Source organism: Panthera uncia, chromosome D1, assembly GCF_023721935.1.
Source record: "Panthera uncia isolate 11264 chromosome D1, Puncia_PCG_1.0, whole genome shotgun sequence".
Lineage (NCBI taxonomy): Eukaryota > Metazoa > Chordata > Mammalia > Carnivora > Felidae > Panthera > Panthera uncia.
Window position 1 is genome coordinate 92,487,504 of NC_064808.1, and position 22,813 is coordinate 92,510,316.

At 42.3% G+C, this 22,813-nt stretch overlaps 1 long non-coding RNA gene across 1 annotated transcript; it reads left to right on the top strand.

Annotated features, from left to right (window-relative positions):
- Positions 1-886: 886 nt before the first annotated feature.
- LOC125915168 (uncharacterized) lies at positions 887-15,627 on the top strand. The gene is made up of 3 exons (XR_007455595.1): positions 887-2,825; positions 3,315-4,042; positions 12,854-15,627. It is a non-coding gene; the product is annotated as an uncharacterized LOC125915168 (long non-coding RNA).
- Positions 15,628-22,813: the final 7,186 nt, after the last annotated feature.

Genomic DNA, 22,813 nt, shown 5'->3' on the forward strand with positions numbered 1-22,813 from the left:
ATTATTAACCATGATGGAATATACATATGTATATACGCGAAGGACAGCAAAACAGTTCACTTGCTTATCATGGTTCACTTGATATAGTAACTGGTATTTTTAAAACACCCATCATAGATACAATAATTAGAGATGTGCTTTTGTTAACAAAGCCACTACCCACTTCTAGCGTACCCTTGGGTACTAAATAATTACCCACTTTGTGTGGTTATCTAGCTCACTAATTACCCACAGAAATTGGGGTCAGGCGTTAACTGCTTGAAGTAAGGATCCTCCAAAGACATCGCTGAGTTGTGTAGAGAAAACGATGTGTTCGTAGCAAAACTTTCATAACTCATACATTTGTATATCTTTGTAAGCAGAGTGAATACAGACAGGGGCGGATTCGCTGGGCGTGTGACAAACCGCGCTGAACTGTGGTTGCACACAGAGAGGGGTTTAGGGGAGTCTCCGAATTTCATTCTCTGCTTACCTTTCCTTTCTGAAGATGGGTGCACTGACGTGATTCCCATAATCTGGCCTTCGTGTGCAAGCACACTGAGACAATTGACGACTCTGGTTGGGAATGATTCATCTTGGCGTTACAGGGAGGCACCCAGTGAGTCAAAGATTTTTTTCTTTGACAGCTCCACCCTTTATGATTATTCTAGCATGTCTTTTTTTCTCATCAGTCTAGTGCAAACACACTATTAGCCAAATCTGAAAAAGATTCTAACCCAGTCCCCAAGCCTGCCAACCATGTCTTTCTCCTTCCCAATAACGACACACACACACACACACAAAAGTATTAAAGGGAATCCAATGCTATGATTGTAAGTCTGTCTGGCTTTGTTTTTTTGTGGTTTTTTTTTTTTTTTTTTTTTGCCTCTGTTTTTTCTCCCCCCCCCCTCCCCTCCCCTCCCTTCCCCTCCTCTCCTCTCTTCTCCTTTCCCTTCTTCCTCTCTCTGGGTCTCCTCATGTGTGCTTTTTCTTCTCCTTTTCCTTGGCATCCAGCTGCGTTTCTGCAGGTCTCCCAGTGAGAGACAAAGCACAATGTCTGAGTTTAGCACAAAGAAGCCACCTTTAAAAAACATCGACTTAGAGGAAACCTGTGTCCTCAGATATCTCCCTCCCTTCCCTGCTATTTACGGAACCCAGCGTTATACTTAACACAGCACTGCCTGTTGTCTGCGTGATTCCGGCCAGCAAACTCGGGTGGAGAAGGCAACATACCCACTGTGTGTGTAGATAGGTAGAGACCCCGATTTTCAGGAGCTACCTGCTTTCCAGGATCGATGTGTAGCCGAGCTCCGAAAACGCGTGCCACCAGAAATGATGGGAGACACTCCCCTACTCAACTCAGGATGTCTTTCATTTTTATCTTCTGCCACTTTTTTGTCATCTGAATTATTACTTATCATTACCAAGGGGCTGTAGGCTGATCAGTGGAGGGTGCGTGGATCTGATGGACATTGGAGGAGAAATACTTCAGAAAGAAGGAAAATGTCTGCGGTAGAAGTAAAGGGGTAGGAGAGGCCGCAGTGAGTGATGAGTCCATTGCAGAAGCCAAGTGGTAAATTAGTGCATATGGCAAAGATAGTCAAGGAGCAAAGCCTGCCGCTGGAAGGAAAGAGATTTTGAGCGTTGTCGTCATCTCATGCCTGAATAGAGTGCGTATTTTAAATAGGGCTTGGAATCACTGCTCTTCGTGCCTCTAAACGCCGATTGCAAGGAAGTATTTGGGGGCTGTTGACTTTCTGTCCGTAAAGAAAACCCAGCAAGGCTCACAGAATTCTCTACCTGCACGCATACAGGCATAGGTGCTCTAAATGCCCGGTGGGATGCGGAACCATTAGGCGGAGAACTGCGCCCTGGTCTCCTCTTCTTCACTCCTTTCTCTCCCCCCCTCCACTCCTCCCCTTTCTTTTACCCCTTCTAGAAAACGTGATACCTGATCTCTGGGTCTAGCAGGCTGAGGGTTTTTGTTTTTTTTTTTTTTTTTTTTTTCCTGTATTCGTATAATACAATGTCTGGCCTTCCCCCTGACCTGCTGGTGTATTTTTGGTCTCATTAGCAGTCAGGGAGATGCCTTAGTGCATCCGGGGCTGCGAGTCAGGGATGAGACACTACAACGGAGAGAGAGAGAGCGAGCGCGAGAGGATATTAGAAGGGAGGCTTGTCTCCAAGATATGGAAGGAAGTGAGAAATGACAGGACCGCAAGCTTTGTATGTAGGAGCCTGGCAGGGCGGGGGAGCGGCGGGGAAAGCCAAGTGGATTCTCAGAAAAGGAGGGAAGCCGTAGATAGAGCTAACGGTGATTAGAGGGGGGATATTGATTCCTTATTCTGCCAGAGATTTAAGCAGGCATGCGAGGAATCTGCACCATGGTTGGCAAAAGGAGCCTCTGTAACCAGACACTCGGGCTTTCCAGGAGCCCAGGGAGAGAGCTGAGAAGAAAGGGGGCAGTGTGGTCTAGGAAAATTCAACTTGTCGCTGATTTGTGCCTGATGCTTGCTGTCCGTCAGCAGCCTCCCTTACAATCTTTTTTTCTCTCTCTCTCTCTCCCTTTTTTTCTTGCCTTCTCCTTCTTCACTGAAGCCTAAGGGAGCCAGCAAAGATTAAATGTGCTTTCTCAAAGGCGGCCACTTCACGCTGCTATGTCGAAAAGGCCATTATTATTATGATTTTTAATAGTAAAAGAAAAAGGGAGAGAGAGGTCGAGACAGGGAGAGAGAAGCAAGGTAGGTTGATGACGGACTAGCCTTTCTGAGAGGAAAAGGAAAGTGAGAGAGAAAGGAGAGACCCTGAACTGAACGGAAGATTGTGCCTGAGAAGAACCTACGGAGGTGAGAAAAAAAAAAGTTGTCTTGGAGATGGGGGGTGGGGGATGCTGAGTAGACCCTGTACAGAGGGAAAAGAGGCATCATCTAGTTGTCTTGCTGTTATGATTCTATTTTGGAAGAGTGGGGGAGAAGAGGGGAGAGCCTGGAGTTTTAACGGTTTCTAGTTGCATATGGAAACATCTACCAAGTATTTAGCATTTTTACTAAGTGCCCGGGGCCCCTCCAGTGTCTTCCTTGGAGGGGGCTGCTTTGTCATTCTCTTTGACTAGCCAGCCATCTACCTTGCTTAGGCTGGAATAAAGGAAAAAAAAAAAAAAAAGAAGGAAGGAAGGGAGGGAGGGAGGGAGGGAGGGAGGGAGGAAGGAGAGAAAAAGAAAGAGAGAAAGAAAGAAAGAAAGAAAGAGAAAGAAAGAAAGGGAGAAACACAAGGAGGAAGAAAAATTTTAAGAGTCTTTCCACCCACTTCCCCTCCCTTTCCTTTCGGTTTTGGAGGCGGCACAAGAACCCCTGGCTTGGGGAAAACTCAGCTTCCAGGCAGATGGGAACAAGCGACTATCTCTCAGGTACAAAACTGGTAGCTTCTGCGACAAGAGAAGGCAATTATGCTTCTGATTCCTCTGAAATATTGGCAAGAGGCTCCAAAGGTTCGGCGGCGGCGGGAGTGGGGCGGGGGAGACGGATCTCCCCAGCCTGCACCCACCCCTTCCCCACCTCGCCTCCCAAATGACAGCCTGGTGCTGGCTCTGGGTGATTTGGCCTTGGCCTCAGCCAAGCAGCTGATGAAGACGAGGCCCCCGTTTGCAGGACTGGCAAAGTGCACGCTAAAGAAAGAAGCAAGGAATTTTTTAAAAGCAGCTCTTGGGAGGTTTCTCATTCTTAAAAAAAAAAAAAAAAAAAAAGAGAGAGAGAGAGAGGGAGAGAGAGAGAATTAAAAACGTTTTTTTCACTGAATATTTTCAAAATTTGATCAGTCCCAGTCCCTCCCTCCACTTGCACCAAATTGCCTTTTTTTTCTCCCTCGTCAAAGCATGAGAGCTACAGAGTTACAGTCTCGAGATTTGGTGTATCGCTTCCTGCCCCCGCCTCCCTCCCCGCCCCGATGTCGATGTCGGTCCTCTGTTGAAACACCTCGCCCAGGCTAGCGCACTGCGAGCTCCCATTTCCCCCCCTTGCTCGGAATGGTGTTGCACGAGGGCTGCAGCCTGCTCCGCTTCCATTGGGTGAGTTTAAAACGCTATTCGTACTTGTACCTCCACGGCCTCCAAGCCCTGTGTCTTGGGTCTTCCTCCGAAAACCTGATTTTCTATGATTTTGCATGCGGCATGCTTGCCCAGGGGGAAAGAGATGCCTCCTATTTTCTTTACCGTCATCTATGCTAGTTGTAAGTTAAAGCTCCAAAAGGACATTTGATCCTTCTTTTAGACCTTGGTTTTGAAGACAGGGGCGTTCCTGGGTCTATGCATATGATTTTCCTTGTAAAACTGGATTGCCCAAAGCGTCAAAGAGTTTTTTGTGTTTGTTTTTTTTTTTCTCTGATATGCTCGCGATCGTATGTTCAGGTACGTATATGTGTCCACAGAGAGTGCGTGTGTGCATATGAATGTATCGTATTTACGTGGGCTCTAAATTTTGTGACCTGAGGAAGCTTCGAGAGTGAGGGAATACCCTGCCACCTGTTTGTGGCCTTTTTGGTCATGAACCTGGACCAGAACCTGGCTGTGGTTCTTGCTTTGCCTTGCTTTGTCTCAAGAAAGAACAATTTTCCTGCGCTCCTCTCAATCCCTGAGACCCTAACTTGTGATGTTTACCGTTTAAATCCACGGGTTAGGCTCTTGGGAGCTGTGAGTCGTGCTTGTGCATCCTGGAAATTGGGTGGAACTTCTTTCTTTAAAGCAAAAACAAAAGAAAAGAAAGTTTGTCTGAACTGACGGAGCACGGCTCAGAGGTTTTCATTGTTAGATGGGGTCAGGTGAGCAGAAAGTGGCCGCTCTCCTGGATTTCTGGTGAAGGAGGTATACGTTCTGTTAGAGGAGCGTGTTGGCTGCTGTGCGTACGAATGTGTATCACTGATGCCCAAGGCTTGTGGAACTCATCTACCGTGGTCTGTTTCTTGAGAGCAACACGCAGTACTATCCGAGCGTAACAAGAGCAGCTCAGTACCTGGTGCTTGACCTCAGAACATAGCAGCTGAAGTCCCAGCATGCCCCGTGCCTCCAACTTTGAAACTCAACAGTTAATCTGAAAATCATGTCCAATTAAAACGGGCATGTGGACATGTTACACACTCAGTCCTCACACGTATGTATCACATGTACGGCCGGACAGTGAGCACACAGACGCAGATGGGGGCAAACCAGGAGTTTGGGCTAAAATAGTAGTAGGCTAAAAATTCGACTCTTGCTACGCTACAGGGAGGATGAAATTGATGGTGTTCATGAGGATTACATTTGTGGTACTTTGCGAGATTTTAAAAATAAGAGAGACAGAGCCTGCGTGCCTGGCGTCCGTTTTAAAATGTTACACGCTGTGAGTTCAAGAGTAATAGGCGTTGGAAATATATTTTCTGAATGTATGAAAGCAAAGAAATAGCAGCATGCACACAATATGCAATTATTGTATCTTTTAGGAGTAATCAAAGGGTGGAAAAATTTATCAGGATTTAAATGTAATCCAACAAAGTTACGTATAACACCAAACTGTACCTTTAAAATAATCTTAAGGTAATTTGTCAGCATTACCTCGTCTGCAGTTTTCAGAAAAACGGAACTTTCTGTGACAGAATAATTTTAGTGATTTAGATCTATCTCATAGCTGAAGAAGAGGAACATTAACTTACCTTTTCTTTGTTGTGAAAAACTCCAATATACAATTTTATTTAGACAGTTTTGGTATTCTTGGGCCAACACTTGTCTCGTATTTTTGGAAAACACCTAAATCACCCCTGACTTCTAATGCTTTCTTCTTTTAAAGACTTTGTATTGGCTGTAACCTCATTTTATACGTGTAGTCGAAGGTTAAGGAAACTGTTCTTTTCCTGTGTGTGTGTGTGTGTGTGTGTATGTATGGGTTTTTTTTTTTTTTTTGAGTGTTTATTGCAATTTCAGTCATTGACTCCAAACCGTAGTCAAGAAACCATTTTGTATCAGAAAACTGAATTGAGAAAATGAAGCGTGCAACAATTGCACTACGTCTTTTGTTGCGACCTCTCGTGCAGTTGTACTATTTAAATATTACTTTCCAGCCTTGGGGAGCCTGAATGGGCTTCAGAGAAAAGAGTTATTTGATTTTCAAGTCACCTTCGGTTTCTCCACAGTGGATTAATGATTTTTTCCCCATCTTAAGCTGGTGTGTATGCATAGGTATTTGGAAATGATGGAAAGGGATCTATTTAACTTATGGATCTATATTACCGCATGATGCATATCAAATATTTGCAAAACATTTGGTGCTTTACTAAGTCAAAATCTATCTGCAGTCAGTTCTGTAAAGATGGACTCATGGGCCAATAAAAACATGCTGGATATCATTCTTCTATGATTTTAAATGGGAACAGGATAGTAATTTAATACAAGTGATACAGTTTGTATTCCAAGGCTCTCTTTTGGTTTTTGTTGTTTTTTGTTTTTTTTTTTAACATGTTTTCAAGTGGATTGCTCATGCCCTGAGGTTGCCATCACAACTGATCACACGGGCATTTAGCAATGCACAGCGACGCACAGGATTTTGAATTTCAGCAGCGGACTGCTCGAGTGTAAGGGCAGGTTTCTCAACACCCCTTCTTCCTCACCGAGCCCATCAGCGAAGTTCAGTGAAATGAATAACATAATTGGTGGTTGGTTCAATCACTACCAGTCTAGACTAGCCCAGACGCATCAATTAGAGAGAGCTGTCTTTTAAAGGGGGAGTGCAACCGAAACAAGCCGGGCATTATTGATACCGATCTTTAAAAGTGCAAATCCAGCTTGGCAGATAAAAAAAAAAAAAAAAAAAAAGGGGGGGGGGGGGGGGGGGGGGGGCGAGGTTTGCGTTGCAGGAAGAAAAGAAAAAGACGTGAAGTGGAGCTTTCGGACACAGAAGGACAGGAAGCTTGAGAGAAAAGGAGCGGATAATGAGTGAAATGCAATGCAACACCTCGTTGGAACACACAGTTACAATTCAGTTCACAGGGCATCCTGGTTCACCATATTTTTAACTAGATTCTCCCCCTCCTCCTTTTTTTATTCCTTTTTTTTTTTTTTTTTTTTTTTGCCTCTGTTTCCAAAGAAATGCCAGCTCTACACCAAGGCAGTTGGAAATTTAACAGCTTTAGGAAGCTCTACTGAGAAGAAGGCCAAGTAATACGAACCAGCCAAAACTCCTTTTGCAACATTTTTCCCCAAAAGAAAAACACACAAGATGTTTATTTTTGAGTCTCTAATTCTACCTTTAAAAAAAAAAAGAAAAACCCAACTGTACTAACGACCAGGACTCATTTTAAATCCTGCACCTGGGAACTAATTTTATGGGCAAGACACCTTTAGGTAAACAGCTCATAGTTTTCTGTTGAATACAGTAAAATGATGAAGAATGTAACAAAAGGCTTTGGTAATTTGGTGGTGGGGGGGGGGTTGATGGATAAATACCAGATGATTTAGAAAGCGTTAGGAACACATCAAGCCCCAGGGAAAGAAAATGTTTGATTGGTATTAATTAAAACACTGCTAATATATTCTAATAAAATCAAATTTAACATTCTAAACTAATCCGCTTGGTATGTCAAAGGAAAAGAAAAGTATTATCTTATTTGCATCTCTGCCATCCAAACGCATTTGCTCATTCAGCAGAATTAATTTTTATCACCAGCCTGTTTAATCTCCTCACAGATTTAGTCAAACTTATTCTTTCAAACTAAAAGGGATCAGGGGAGGGAATCCATGGAAGGTATCGGGAAGACTAGCGACTGTATTTAGTACTGGCTTTATATTTTACCACGTCCTTTCCTCTTCATTCCCTGGTACTGGGGTGTGGAGGAACCCACGATGCTGCAGGGTGGGGAGGGGGGGTGAGGGATGGTTAATTTTCCTCCCTTTCTCTTCTACCTACTGGATTATTGGGGAATTTCAGTTGCCAGATTATTTGAGTGGCATTTATTTCCACGACCGATGTTGCTCCGTTGATTAAGATCTCATTTATTTCTAATTTCAGAATCTATTTTGTTACAAATTCGTGATGCGTTGGGGCGGGGGGGGGGGGTGGAGAAAAGGCTTTTGCACTACATGCCAATTTCCTCTTCTCAATTCTTTGCAACTGTAGTCCTCCTAGGAGAAAGTGGGGAGGTGGATGTAAAATTCTATTTACTAAGAGCTGAGTTCTTTGTTTCCTTTTTAAGTCGGAATGTCTACAGCAAAATGTATATTTTCTGAAACGGCGAGTTTTGTGCTCTTGATGGTTAAACTCTCACAATGGATAAAAACTGTCCCCAAATGACATCACGGCCAAAATGTTTCTCCTCTCATTAGCCTCTCATGACTACGATATCCTATGGAAAGATGTGCCCAACACAAAAAAATGAATGGGCCGTAAATATTGAGGGCCGCGTTGGCGTCTTTCAAAAGTGGGGGATTTTGCCCACTTATCAAGGGGATGGAAACTACCAGACTACAGTCCTGATGATGCTGCCTTTTTTGCTCCATTGCCTTTTTCAGTTCTTCAACGCAAAAGAGCAATCGCAGTTCGGTTTCACATGTATTGTTCTATAATCCAGGCAATAAATGCTAATTAGTAATGCTCAAGGATCCGACCATTCAGAGTAATTATCATAATTTACTTCTTCCTTGTTAAAGACATTCCTTGCTGATTAAAAAAAAAAAAAAAAAAGATTCAATCGTTTTACCATTGCACTGCAGTGGAAATGCAGTGGGGAGAGGTCCAAGGTATAGTAATTCCATCCTGGCTGCGTTTGAAGTTGCCGACATGTGCCTTTTAACTTCTTCCAAATGGAATTGCAACTTAATTTCTAAAAAGAGATTCATGTAAATGCATAAAGTTTTGCATGGGCACCAGGAATGTATGATTTTATTTTACAAACCCCAGGCTCCTCCTTCCCGGCCCACCCCCCTTCTAAAACCACTTACTGAGTAGAACAAAGGAAACTGCTAACTATAGAGGCATCATTAAGTGTGAACAGCAGTAGCATGATAAAGTATGTGATATGACAACATATTTCATTGCACAAAAGTGCAGATAATTAAATAATTCAATAGTAACCCTGACTAATTAGCAGAAAGATCTTCGAGGAGGAATCAAGAAAATGGATCCAATCAACTTGAATAATACGCTCCACTCTCCAAGATCACAAATATATATTTGGTTATTTGATAATTGATTGATTCATACAGCAAGCTGAGGACAAAAGCCTGTTCCTCAACATGGAGCTTTGATCTGGCCTCCTTTTTCGGACAGATTAATCATATGTTCTATAAGAGCGGAATTGAACGGAGGGCCCTCTGTTTTCAATCAAAGATATAATCCGCCATTCAGTTGCATAGTTCTCTTTTATCAGGTGTTCTAAAAAATTGTGAGCCCCTTAGCTTTTTATATCATTGCCTCAGACTCTACATGGGAAGCCTCCCCCATGTTTTGTAATGAGGATTGTGTTTAAGTTTGTTTCTTCTTGCTGGAAGCAAATAAGGATCCTATGCACAGAAGGCAGAGGATAAATAACCATGCGGAATATTATATTTGGTGGAATCTCCCCCCTCCCTTGGTTAATCTATCAAGGTAATATTCCCAGTTTCATTGTTCATTGGTCCTTTCAGGGAGAGCTTCAGCTTTTACTTGAGGGTTGTAAGCACATTAGAGGAATAATTCTCTCTGGATACTATGGAGAAGGAGCCACCTGCAAGATGTTGATGCTGTTATTGAAATCTCAAGTGGAGTCAGCTTTCAAAAAATTAGATATTAGATACATCCGATATAATTTGCAATGTGTAATTATACTAATGTGCATATAGTTGTGTGTGGCTTTACATGTTGCCTACTTGAGATTCCCACCCCCCCCCCCCCCCCCTGGGTGTTTCTCATTCTTTTAAATGGCTCCTGACTAGAATGTTCTTAAAATCAGCTTTAAAAAAAAATTCCTCGCTAATTGATCTAAGAGAAAAAGGGCTCCACGGTCTGTGTTCCCATGCAAGAATGAATGGATGTGCGTGACCTTGATGTTGGAAAGTAATGGTCTCTAAGAGGGTTATCATTGTGGACATTGGGACGAGTTGTAAAATATTTGCTACTCTTTACTGATTTACTCTTCATCCAGACTGTGGACAATTTGTGAAGGGAATGGAGAATATTAGAATGGTAAATCTTACTCGTAAGAAATCCATTTCCTTTACTGGGATGAGATAAAATGCCAGGGAAATGGCTTTAGGCAGAGATAATCATTTTTTATTTAATCAGAGCAACCAAAATCATAACGATAATAACTTCTTTTCCATTTTTCCTCCATCTTGCGTGGCACACGACGAATACCTAAAACTCTGCCTTCGGTCATTTATGCACTAACATCAACTTCCCACCAAGGAGCTGACCCCCGAAGATCTAGCCACTAAGGAAAAAGCCAGACAGTGCAACAGTGAGTTTGGTCAGCCTGGTGCAAGACACTTGCTCTACGCTCTGTAGGTGAAGGTGCTCTTGATGCAAATTTGGAGAATCATTACCATCAGATCACGGAGGGACCCTGAGCGAGGCTACGCAAACATCCCAATTTATGCTTATATGTTCGGGAGACAAAAAGGAGTCCAAGGGAGGCTCATCTTGAGATGATATAAGAGATTACTCATTCCAATTAAGTAGGCAGAGGCCCCAAAGAAGGCTGGCTTGTTAAACATTTGACTCATACTAGACACCAAAATACGGTGGCTCATATTTTTATACCATTTGTTCCTCAACAGTCATTTTAATAATGGGGCCCATATCATGAAGGAGGCGCTCTGCATGGGCCATATCTATGCAACACCAGAGCGATGCGTTGTTTTACTTCTCGTTTGCTCACGTATACAAGGACTTTCCCTTATTAGCTACCCCCAAAACTGTGCCAAGCGTCCTTCTTGACTCTAATAGCATTTTAATGTATTCACAAGTGAGTCCTGCACACGTGTGTCAGGGGCTTAGCGACCCCCGTCCCCAACGATGTTCACAAAACACTGAGTTCTAAAATACAGACCTCTGTAACATACATTTTTAATTACTCTTCCGGGATCAGTTGCTGCATGCTTGCTCAGCACAGAAAAATACCTGTTAACAATATGTCATACAGGGTTATATTTCATGTTTTAGGAAAAAAAAATATCATACCTGCTATCTAGAGACCCATCGTCAACATATCCAAAGTGTTTTGGGCAGATATGTGGCAGTATATCAGTGATACGTGTTAGTATATCTCTTTTGCCGTGCCTAACTCATTATGCACCTTCATTGTGCTGGCATAATGAAAAGGCTGACAGTAAGGGCTTTCGTTACATCAAAATCCACCTGCAAAGTATATTTCATTCATAATAACTTTTGCAGCATAAGAGAAACACGAATACAGCTCTTCCCGAATATCCTTATCTGCAAAATGAGTGGGTTGGATGAGTTGGTCTCTAAATGTTTTTGCAGCCTTAAGGATTTTTGAAGTTGCTCTAAAGTATAGAAATAGAAGAACCATTCCAGGACCCTGGAATCCGGAGTCTGTTTTTACCAACAGTTGTCCTTTAAAGTTATATTTGATTCCACCTCCAGGTACTTTATTTACTAACATCTTTTGCCTTGCTGCTAAAACAGTAAAGTCTGAAGTTCATTTTCAGGAAGGGCAGAGACAAAAAAGAGGAACAGCTGAAGAATGAAAAAAGCTACACAGTGGGAGAAGGAAATTCTTGATCTGACTTCTAAGCCCATGTCCTTCAGCATTAACACAGAAGAAACCCAGACAAGCACCTGTCTTTCTATTTTAAGACCATAGTCTTTGGTCCTTCTGCCTTCATTTAATTTCTTGCAGCATGGTTTTGTTTTACCCCATTGGGTTAACGGCTTTGAGTTTCACATTTCCCTTTCCATTCGATTTATCTGAATCATGTTAATATTCCCTTCAAAACCCACAAAGTCACATTAACACGCCACATTTCCCAAATTAAATCTTAACATGTTCAGGACCTCCTGAAAATTGCCCTGCCCTATTTTCTAAAGCCACTCCGAATGTATAATCTCTCCTTGAATTAAGCAAGCCTGCTCTTCCTGGCTTCCCGGTCTTTGAATGAGCTCACACACTGCTATTCCTCCCCGCACACTCTGCTCTCCACCACTGGTACCTTTCAGCAACCTTTCTCTTCTTTCTTTCTTTCTTTTTCTTTCTTTCTTTCTTTCCTTTTTCTCTCTCTCTCCCTTCCTTCCTTCCCTCCTTCCTTCCTTCCTTCTTTTCTTCCTCCCTCCCTTCCTTCCTCCTTCCCTTCCTTCCTTCCTCCCTCCCTCCCTTCTTCAGTCTCTCCCTTCCTCCCTCCCTTTTGTTCTTCCTTTCCTCCTTTCTTTCAGTGGGCACCGTATGTCGTGCTCTGAGCCAGGCACTAGAAATACAAACACAAGAAACTGACATTAACTCCTAACAATTTCAGTGACTTCATTCACCCCTGCGTTGCTAAGCACTTCTGTATCCACAATTATTTTATTTTGCCTTTGGTCTTCAGATTTATTTGAATTTGTCCTTAATGTCCTGTGTTCTTTTGTTGTTTTCCTACGTGTCCTATTTCAGTAAGTTGCCTGTTGGATAACCCTGAAGCTTTTCTGACGGAGCTTTTTCTCCCAGAGTGATTAGCGTGAGGTGCTCACACGCTCAAGCAATGCTGTTGCTTGACTGGTCCTTGAGCGACGTGAAGAGCGAGAAAGTGCTACGTCTTTCTGGTGATGCAGCATTTCACGTGGAGTTAGAAATAGCATGGCCCCCAAAGTATCGTTACGTTTACTTATTTTTATCGAAGAGTCAATGTGATAACTTTCTGTGACATGTTCTGTTATTTTTTTAGTTGTGTCGATGTTCCTTTCAGCTGGTCCTATAGCCCCCCTCCTCAGGAAGGTCTCCCCAGGGAAAGGACAAAAACTTCAGAGACACAGCCGCACTGATGGACGCTCAAGCCAACAATGGAGTTGAAACAAAGAAAGAGATCGCCTGAAGACACCTTCCCTGCTAAGCAGCACACCCCAAATGGCGCAGTTGCAGGCAATAGAACTCTCAGAACAGGAGACCATGTTTTCAAGAACCAGACAAAATTTAACAGTGACATCTAGATTTCTAAAGAGCCAAGGACTTTCCCTTCCTCGTGTGTATTCCTCTGTTTGTATTTAAATTCAGTGTGACATTCATTTCTAAAATATTTTCCCGGGATGAGTATGTTTATGAAGGCATCAATGTTTTTAGAACAGAAAATTGCACACAGGTGTTCATGTGGTAAGGAACAATTTTAGTGCTATAAGAACATCAATTTTTAGCCACACACGGTTTGATCTTAAGAGTGACCTGAAGGAACATAAAGTACTTTTGAAATACCAAAGTAGTCAGAGGCAATCCAAAGGATAACATAGTGGACATTATCCCACCTGACACAGACCAGTCAACCATTCTTTTAATCCAGCAAAATAGGTTCGCTGAGACATGATCCCTGCCTCTAAAGAGTTTAAGTTTAATGAGACCGAGACACACAAACTTTTGAAAAGATAGTAACCAATCAGGTGCATTGATGTTAAGACCACAGTAAAACTAAAGAGATAATAAGCAAAGAGTTCGGAGGAGGTCACCATAATCTGGGCAAACCTGGCCTGTTTAGGGAAGAAAGTTTCCAAAGGAGGAAAACACAAGATGAATCTTAAAGGGTAGTAAGATTTAGGGGCACCTGGTTGGCTCCGTTGGTAGAGCATGCGACTCTTAATCTCAGGGTTGTGAGTTCAAGCCCCACATTGGGCGTGGAGCCTACTTACAAAAAAAGGGGGGAGAGGTATTAAATATTTAGATAAATGGAAAGGAAAGAGAGAATAGATTGCTTTAAATGAATGCAATGTGAGCAAAGCCATGGAGGAAGGAATCTATGTGGTGAATTTGGGAATTATGAGTATACGTGTCTAGTTGACATTGAATGCCTGCATACATAGACATACACGGTAAGGACTTTGCACACACACGTCCCCTCTCCCACCTTGGGTGTCACCTAGAAATACCATCTTGTTTTCCACAAAAGCAAGTGGGAGTGATTGGTGGTAATATGAGAACTTATGATTTTACTTTTCACTTAATAACAATTAGTATTTATCGAGGTCTTAATGTATGTTAAGCATTTGACGTATGAACTCGCTTAAGCCTACAGCTCAGAACAGCCCTGCAAGATAGGTACGATTATCCCTGTTTGGAAGCTAACATTTAATGAGATTAAGCAACTTGCCAAACTGCCACGCACAGGGTCCGCACTCAGAATTGTGACCGTAAATCTCATGATCTGAAGCACGAAGTCCCAATATTGTGATCAGTGTTGCAGTGTTACCACTTCTGTATTCCCCGATAGTTCTTTATGGTGAACAAATAGCTATGACATTCAGTTATCCCCTCAAATTTTTCAGTTTTCTGCTTAAATGACATTAGAACGATCGAAAGACTTTTCATGGGAGAAAACTGACAGAATTGGGGAAGAGAGCTTCTCAGCATTTTAGGCTTTTGTTTGTTTTTTTGCCAGACGTTGAGGAAATGGTTCGCCTTGTTCTGCACAAAATCTAAAATTCCTGAGGATTAATAAAGGAGAGGGGAAACTCAAAGGTCATCTGTTGCAACGTGCTTTTCTACAGACGGCAAATCAAAGTGTGAGTGGCTTACAGGAAGCTCACACATTTGAGTGTGGCAGAGCTAGGTCCAGAAACCAGGCTGTCCAGTCTCCTCTCCGAGGCTCTTGAACTACCCCACCCTGCCTACACGAAGTATGAACTTGAATTTGATCAAGGAAAGTGTTCTGCCTGGGTGATCGGGGGGACTGCGCCTAGCAGGTTGTTTCCATTTTGCACCTGTTTCGCTTCCCACCTCAACGTGAAAACTAGCCAGTTATGAACTGACATCTTCTGATGCAGACATTGTCAATGGTCCACCCCCAAAGAACACATAATGGCTCAAATTATGTGCGCAATGTCTCCAATGCTATTCTTAAGTTATTTGGAATTCTTAGTTCACCTAAACCAATCGGATCTTCTAATGAGCATTTCCTTACCCGATTTTATGCGCAGTATGTATTTGTAAGTGCTTCTGCATGAATATTTATACACGACTGTTTCAATAGTCCTTATGTTTTTGAAAATATCAATGGTTATTTGCTATTTTAATCCTCACTTATCCATGTAACTAACTCAAGAATACTTCAGCCATAAAAAGCTAGAAGTGAGGAAATCTCACTCTTTTTCACCGGCTCCTTCGCATTTAGTTGGCATTTAGTAATGATTAATAAAGTGGTCAGCTGGATGACACAGTTCCAAAATGCAATTCTGTCTTGAAGGAGTCAGTTAAGCTGCATCTACTTAAGGACACACATCTAGACATTTGGAAGCACCTGAATATTTGTTGTAAATTTCCACTTCAAAATCTGGCATTGTCAGACCTAGACCTCCTTGTGGCTCAGGCCGTCCTGTTTTCAAAATGATGATTATTGGCCATATCTCACACAGTTCTCATTAAGTGAGTAGCCAAGCACAAAATGTGACTTTGTTGACATTTTCTGAGACTTTGTCATATGTCCCTTGAATCCCCAAATAAAAGCAACGTTGCATCAACTGTGAACTTGTCTTGATTTCTTGGAAGAGCATGCTCTCATAATTTGTTTGTTTTCACTAGTGTTTATCAAAGCTAGTTTCAGGATCCACGAGGAGCAATTAATCTGATGCGATGGGAAAACGTAAATTTAGAGACCGTAGCTAACAATCCCATATTGCCTTTCAATAAACAGCCCTGTCATCTACTCAGGTCAGAAAGCAAGGTGTGGTCCTTGTCTTTTCTCCTTTCAATTGTCACGGCTAATCATTCAGGAAGGACATGTACCTTTTCCCTTCTTCTGTTTTCAAGTCCTTCTGCTTCTCTTCATCTTCTGCGCGACTGTAGTTAAGACAGCTCTGGTGTCTCACCTGGATGACGGCGGCATGCCTCCAGTTTTTCCCTCCCCACTGCCAAGCAGCCGCCAGGGAAATCTCTCTAAACCACAAATATGGTCATATCACGCCACGGTTTCAAACTTTTCACGGCCTTCCCATTGCCCTTGGAATAGCGTGATGCCTAAAGCCCTTCATGTTCTAGATCCTGGCCCCAACATTCCTCTCTGAACTCATTGAGTGACTGTCTCCCACTACCGTTCTAGGTTCTTGCCATACCTCTTTGCCATTTCTTAACATTCTCTTTAACCTTCAGGGCTTCTCAAACACCTAAACCTTCTGCGTAGTACTTTTTCCGCTACCCTTTCCAGATCCATCTCTTGTCCTGCTGGTCTCGTCCTGGAGGTCATTTCTTCTTGGAAATTTCCACCCCTGTCATCCACTCCCCTGACCTAGGATGAGCTTCCTCAGGTAGGAGATTTCATAGCATTCTGTGCTCACTTCACCCAGATTATGATCATTTATGTGCCAGTCTCCTCCCTTTGGATGTGAAATTCTAGACCTGCCTCGTTGGGTAGTTGGATACGGTAGCCGCTTGCCACATGTGGGCTACATCAATTTAAATGAACTAGTATTGAAGAAAATTCAAAATTAAAAATTCGGTTTCTCAGTTGCACTGGCCATATCTCAAGTGCTCGGTAGTCGGATGTGGCCAGTGGCTACCCTGTTGAGCAGCCCATATAGAACAGTTCAATCATTGATAAAGTTCTATTGGACAGTATGGTTCTGAAAGACAAGTATTGGGTTTTGTTTGTCATTTCATCGGCTAGACCTGCAGCCTTTTTAAACTTGTATTTGTTTAGGGGCGCCTGGTTGGCTCAGTAGGTTGAGCGTCCGACCTAGGCTCAGGTCATGATCTCGCAGTTCGTGAGTTCCAGCCCCGTGTTGGCTCTGTGCTGACAGCTCAGAGCCTGGAGCCTGCTTCGGATTCTGTGTCTCCCTTTCTCTCTGCCCTTCCCCCCCTGCCCCCCCCCCCCGCCTCTGTCTCTGTCTCTCTCTCTTTCTCAAAAATAAATAAACGTTAAAAAAAAACTTGAATTTGTTTAAAATTCATCTGAACCACAGAGCAAAAAATTGAGTGACTGTTTTTTCCCCAATTCTCCCAAGGATGATATATAACTAAAATGATACTATATGCATAGGAGGGAAATTGATTCATGACATGTTAAGATGCCCAGGATATAGAGATTTAACTCTAGCATAAAATCCTCATCGAGAAAGTTGACGACGGGCTATCCTAGTGCATGGCGCAATGTAAGTACTTCATAAATATCTGCTGAATGAATGCATGACACAGTTGGATTCTTAGGCATCTCATCTTACTCCTTTTCACCTAGCTGCATGGACTTATGTAAGAGACACGTCTTTAGATTCCGGAGGGCCACTTCTCAGGAGGATGTGGTGACAGATGAGGTCCTCACTTTCATCTCAAGGATAGTTGAACTGTAGCAGGGCCATGGGATTGCCCGTTATTTCGCTTTCCTTCATTGTTTACACTGGCAACCAGTAGTAAAGAATTGAGTTCCTAGTCAGTGAATAAGATCAAAGTGAAAATGATCAAAGTAGATACCAGGTTTGATAAGCCCTCTTTCTCTTAGGGATTGGCCAAAGGGCACTAAAAACGTTGATCATTTCCTGAGCACCTACTATGTCTGAGACATTTTATGAGGTCCTGAGGATACAGGAAGTGACAAGACAGACACCGTTCCTATGCTCAGAGTGAAGCATTAACGTTATTTCAGTTCCTCTCCCTGCCTTGTACCCAAAGCAGGAGTTCTCAACATTGACTGCGTATTGTAACCACCTGGGGGGTTTAAAAAATACCAATACCAGCATCTTTCCCCCAAAAGGCTCTGAAATAACTGGTGTGGGGATGGCCTGGGAACCGGGAATTTCGTAAAGCTTCCTGGGTGACTGTCATGTGCAACCAAAGTTGAGAACTATTGATTTATCGGGACATAATCTTGGAGTGAGCTCAGAGATTAAGAGCTTTTGGTATTGATAACTGATAGCCTATTTGAATCAAAAAGGGAAACTGTAAAGTCTTCTGCCTAACATATCTACATTCTACCTTTCATGCCTCAGAATATAAGCTGGTACTTAAGAGTCACTAAGTTGTCTGGGTCAAACAGCCGGTTTATGACTTAGGTAAGACCCGATCCCGTGCTCCTTGATAACACCATGCTCTTTCTGCTCTGCTGAGCTCTCTCAGGGAAACAGAAAATATCATCATCTTCAAGTCAAGAGAAAACCAGCACCCACCACGGCCATAATTTTTTAAAGCAAGAATTGAAGTTGGACCAATTTGAATCCCATGGACTCACAGCTTTCTGCTAATCAAAAGTCAGCACCATAGATTCCTTTGTTAGAGTGCAACATCTTTTTGGGGGGAAAACATACAACGTTCTATATATAATTGTAAAGAGAGCGTTCAGGTTCCCAGGGGCCATGACCACAGTCTCACAAATTCAGAAAATCAATATGCATACGTTCAACTCCACATGTAACCACGAAAGACATTTTGCCTTTAAACTTGAACTACTTAATGGCAAACATGGTAGTAGGAGGAGAAAATAAGAGTGCATTGTGCTCCCACATTTTCTGTCTCCACCCACCTTGTTACAGGACATTCCACTGAGTTGAACGTTTCACAGCGCAGGTAAAAACTTCCAGTCCGTCCCCATGAGAAAAGCTGACTTCGAGAAATAAATACCATTAAAAAAAAGTTACCCCTCTTAGCTACCACCCGGTTTTAGATTCGACTCCCAGATCAAGAGAATCCAGGAACCAGAGTCCCCTCTTCTTCGTCCGTGGAAGACCACAGAGTGAAAAATGTGCCTTTCCATTTTTTAAGGTTGTCAGAATAAAACTCACGTTCCCATACATCCTTCGAAACATATTTCAGTGTTTGAGAGCCTACACAGTTGGGAAATTCTCTTTTATTTCGATCCCAAATCCCTCACGCTGTAGTTTAATCCCATTTTCTGTTGTTCCCTGTGGAGAGAAAGAACAGCTGGTCTCCGTTCTCTCTAAACTCAATTCCTTCAAGTCCTTAAAGACACCTACCACCCAGCCTTCTCTTCTCTGGAATAAATAATAACAGTTCCCATCAGGAAAATGTCTCTCTTGGATTGTGCATATTCGCTGCCATATCACATACATTCATGCTTCTCACATAATGTTCATAACCAAAACAAGCCAAGGCCAAGAGCAGAAACAAGCTAATGTATCATTGTTTTCATGAATGAAGTTACAGATCCAATAATAGATGCTGAATACATAGCTGTGAACGATAATCTTCCAATAATTATGTGCCCAAATTATCATAATTTCTTTTAGAAAGTATTGGCGATCTGTTGCTTTTGGAGAGGTGAATTAAAAATTCGATGATTAGGTTTCAATTTCTTTCATGCAAGTTCTCCCCATGCCCAGCAATGGAATATTCCATTCAGCATTCCACAGCAGGAGCCACCATTGCTTTGACAAAAATAGATACAGTATTGGAACGTTCAGTCAATGGAGTAATCCAATTGTCTGAACATTCTTTTCTGCTTTGTCATTTACATTTTAATAAATCCCAGAATATGTCAAGCCGTGTCGAGTTGTACCAAGTGTAGCTAATAACATGCAGTTACCAGATGCAATGAGGAAATCGTAACATGCAAGTCCTGAAATGCATCAACATTTGGTTTGTGTATATTTTTAGGTTCCGACATTTAAATAGGGACACTCTTAAAAATAAAAATGGATATTTAGCAAAATCCTTGCTATTATCAACATTCTGTTAGTATATTCACTTTTCATAAAGGAAGCTATAGGGAGGGGATGCTGTACTTAATTGATCTCGGAATGTTGGCATCTGGTAACCACAAGGGTGACCCCATATCACCAGCAGAATCTGGAATGTTAAATCGTCATCTTATGCCTATTTTTCTCCATTCAGGAGGCTCTCCATTCACTGCCTCTCCATTCAGGAGGCTCAAATAATCACACTTTAAAGTCACTTGACATTCCACGAGGCCAAGATTTGAGGCAAACCAGTCCTGAGAAAGATTGTGTGTGTGTGTGTGTGGGGGGGGCGATTAGTATTATTGTCGATCACACATAACTTATCCCATACCTATATTGACCACTGACTATTTCAACACTTTGAGAGATTTATTATCCTGATGGAACCCCCTGAATTTTATAATAGGGCAGAGCTGTAACGATAGTGGAGTGGGTCTCAGCATATTAGGGATCCCTAGACAGGTATGTGCCTGGAGAGGAGGGTTCTTCAAGGATGAGACTGTGTGGAGTCATGTAAGAGACACGTCATTATTCAGATTATTCCATACTAGCAAAAACTCACGTGGGCTATGAGGCTAAAATTCAGCTCTGGTTATCTCCTTTGTATCTAATTCCCTAAGTCACTTAAATTAGCACATCACAAAACTCTCATGTGAGGCTTCTTCTCTCAAACTTCTGATACATACCTTGGGTTGTTAGTTGCCAAAGGGCCAGTGTTATTTTCGGACATCAGGTAAATCTGATTAGTGTTATACTTCTAATAAACTCAACAGTTAAAAGGAACCAGTTGGTTTTTGCTGATGTATAGAGCAGATTATATGCTTGCCGTAGGGACTGTGAGCAGTACACCCCCATTACCACATGGGGTCAACTATGGTGTTGAGGAGAATGATATCATAGCTTAGAGCAGTGCAATGGAGAAAACGAAAATGTGTTGGCATTGCATCGCCCAAGTGAGGTCATCAGCATTTCCTGAGTCCCAGAGTTTTCTCCTACTCTGCCCACAGTGCGATAACTGATAGATTCAGGGGGAAAGTATGACCTAGCCAATAGTAGAATGATCACAATACCTTGAAGACCCCTAGACAAGGATCCTTTACAACTTTCCCGTTCACTTAGAATATGACCGAACACTTGCTCTCATAAAATACTACATGATTATAGAATAATGGTTTACAGCTTTGGATTGCACTGGATTGAACCTATCAACTAATGATCTCAGCCAACATTAGGGAGAATTTTAGAAGGTATGCCAGATAGTGAAGGTTGAAGGGCACAGCTGACAGTTTTATTTTCTTGAATAAAGGTCCCTGTTCTAGATCGAACTCAGTAATTATTTCCTTCAAAATATCTGGAGATGACTTAGCTCTTCCATGAAATGAGACATGTGGTAGTTGGCTTGTTCTTGCTTTGCAAGATCTTGAAAGTAAATGTGGTAAAATGTTTTAAGAAGTCCTTTCTACTTTTAATATTCTCTCCTTCTCTATTAACTTTTGACACTGTAACTACAATGTGTCTTGATGAGGGTCTCTTTGGTTTCATCTTATTTGGAACTCTCTGTGATTCCTGGATCTGGATATTGGTTTCCTTTCCAACTTAGGCACATTTTTAGCTATTATTTCTTCAAACACAACTTCTGGCCCTTTTCCCCTCTCTTCTCCTCTGGGACCCCTCTAATGTGAATATTAGTCCATTTGATATTGTCCCATCGGCCCCTTAAGCTATCTCCGCTTTTTTTTTGTTCTTTTTTTCTTTTTTGCTGCTCTGATTGGGTGAGTCCCACTGCCTTGTCTTTGAGTTGACTGATTCTTTCTTCTGCTTTGCCCAATCTGTTGTTAACCCCCCCACCCCCGAGTCGGTTTAGTTACTGTGTTTTCAGCTCTGTAACTTCTGTTTGATACTTCCTTACATTTTTCGTCTTTTTGTTGAAGTTTTCATTGCGTTTGTCTAGTCTTCTCTTCAGCTCAGTGGGCATCCTTATGACCAATACTTTGAACTCTTTATCAGGCAAATTACCTATCTCTGTTTCATTAACGTTTTTTTTCTGCGGTTTTATCTTGTTCTTTCATTTGGAACACATTTCTGCTTCTTTATTTTGCTCGTTTCTCTGCCGTAGATGAAATAGCCACCTCCCAGTCTTGAAGGAGTGGCCTCATATAGGAGGTAAACCTTGTTGTTCAACCCTACCTGGCTCTTTGTTGTCTCCCAAAACTTTGTGCTTGTCCAGGAGCCTATTATATTTTTAATAGCTCCAGAGGCCTCCTTTACAGAAAGACTGGGGAGAGAGGGGTGGTGTACCTTAGTCTGCTGTAGGCACAGTGCCTGGGGATGGCATTCTGCCAAGAACCATCTCTCTGACTGCCACAGTCCTATGGGACCTAGGAATGCAAATCCCCTTGGCCACCAGCACCAGGCAATCAAGATTACATCCCACTGGCTTTTAACTCCCCAGGTTAATAGAGAAGAACAGGGATGCACATGTTATTTAAAAATTAATATGGTTTTACACGAGGCACTTTTGATGTTTTCTTTGGCCAAATGTCCTTTTGGAATCAAGCTCTACAGACTTTCAATGATAAAGGAGCCACAAGGGCCATCTAGTCTATCTGTTGCTTAAATTGTCTCTGTTAGCCTGTAACAGACTACTTTGTGGATCAGCAGTTCCACCTGTGGACAACTCAGATCGTTCAAGTACCTTTTCTTTACACTGAATCACAGGACACTCTTCCGTCTTTCTTGGACCCATGGATCATAGAGTGCAAATTCAGTTCTCTTCCACCTGATTGGTCTAGGTATCTTCTACTACAGATACCTAAAGGAAGAAATCCTGTGCTTTCTAGAATCTTCTTTTCTCTAGGCCACATGGCCCTAGCACCTTCCATTAGCCCTCCCGTGGCATTATTTCCAACATCTTCATCATTCTTGTCAGTCTCCACACTCCCGTTTGTCTATCCGCCATTTAAAAGGAAGAACTGAATGCAATTTTCTAGCCACGCACTGGCCAACGGAGAGTGGAATGTGGTGAT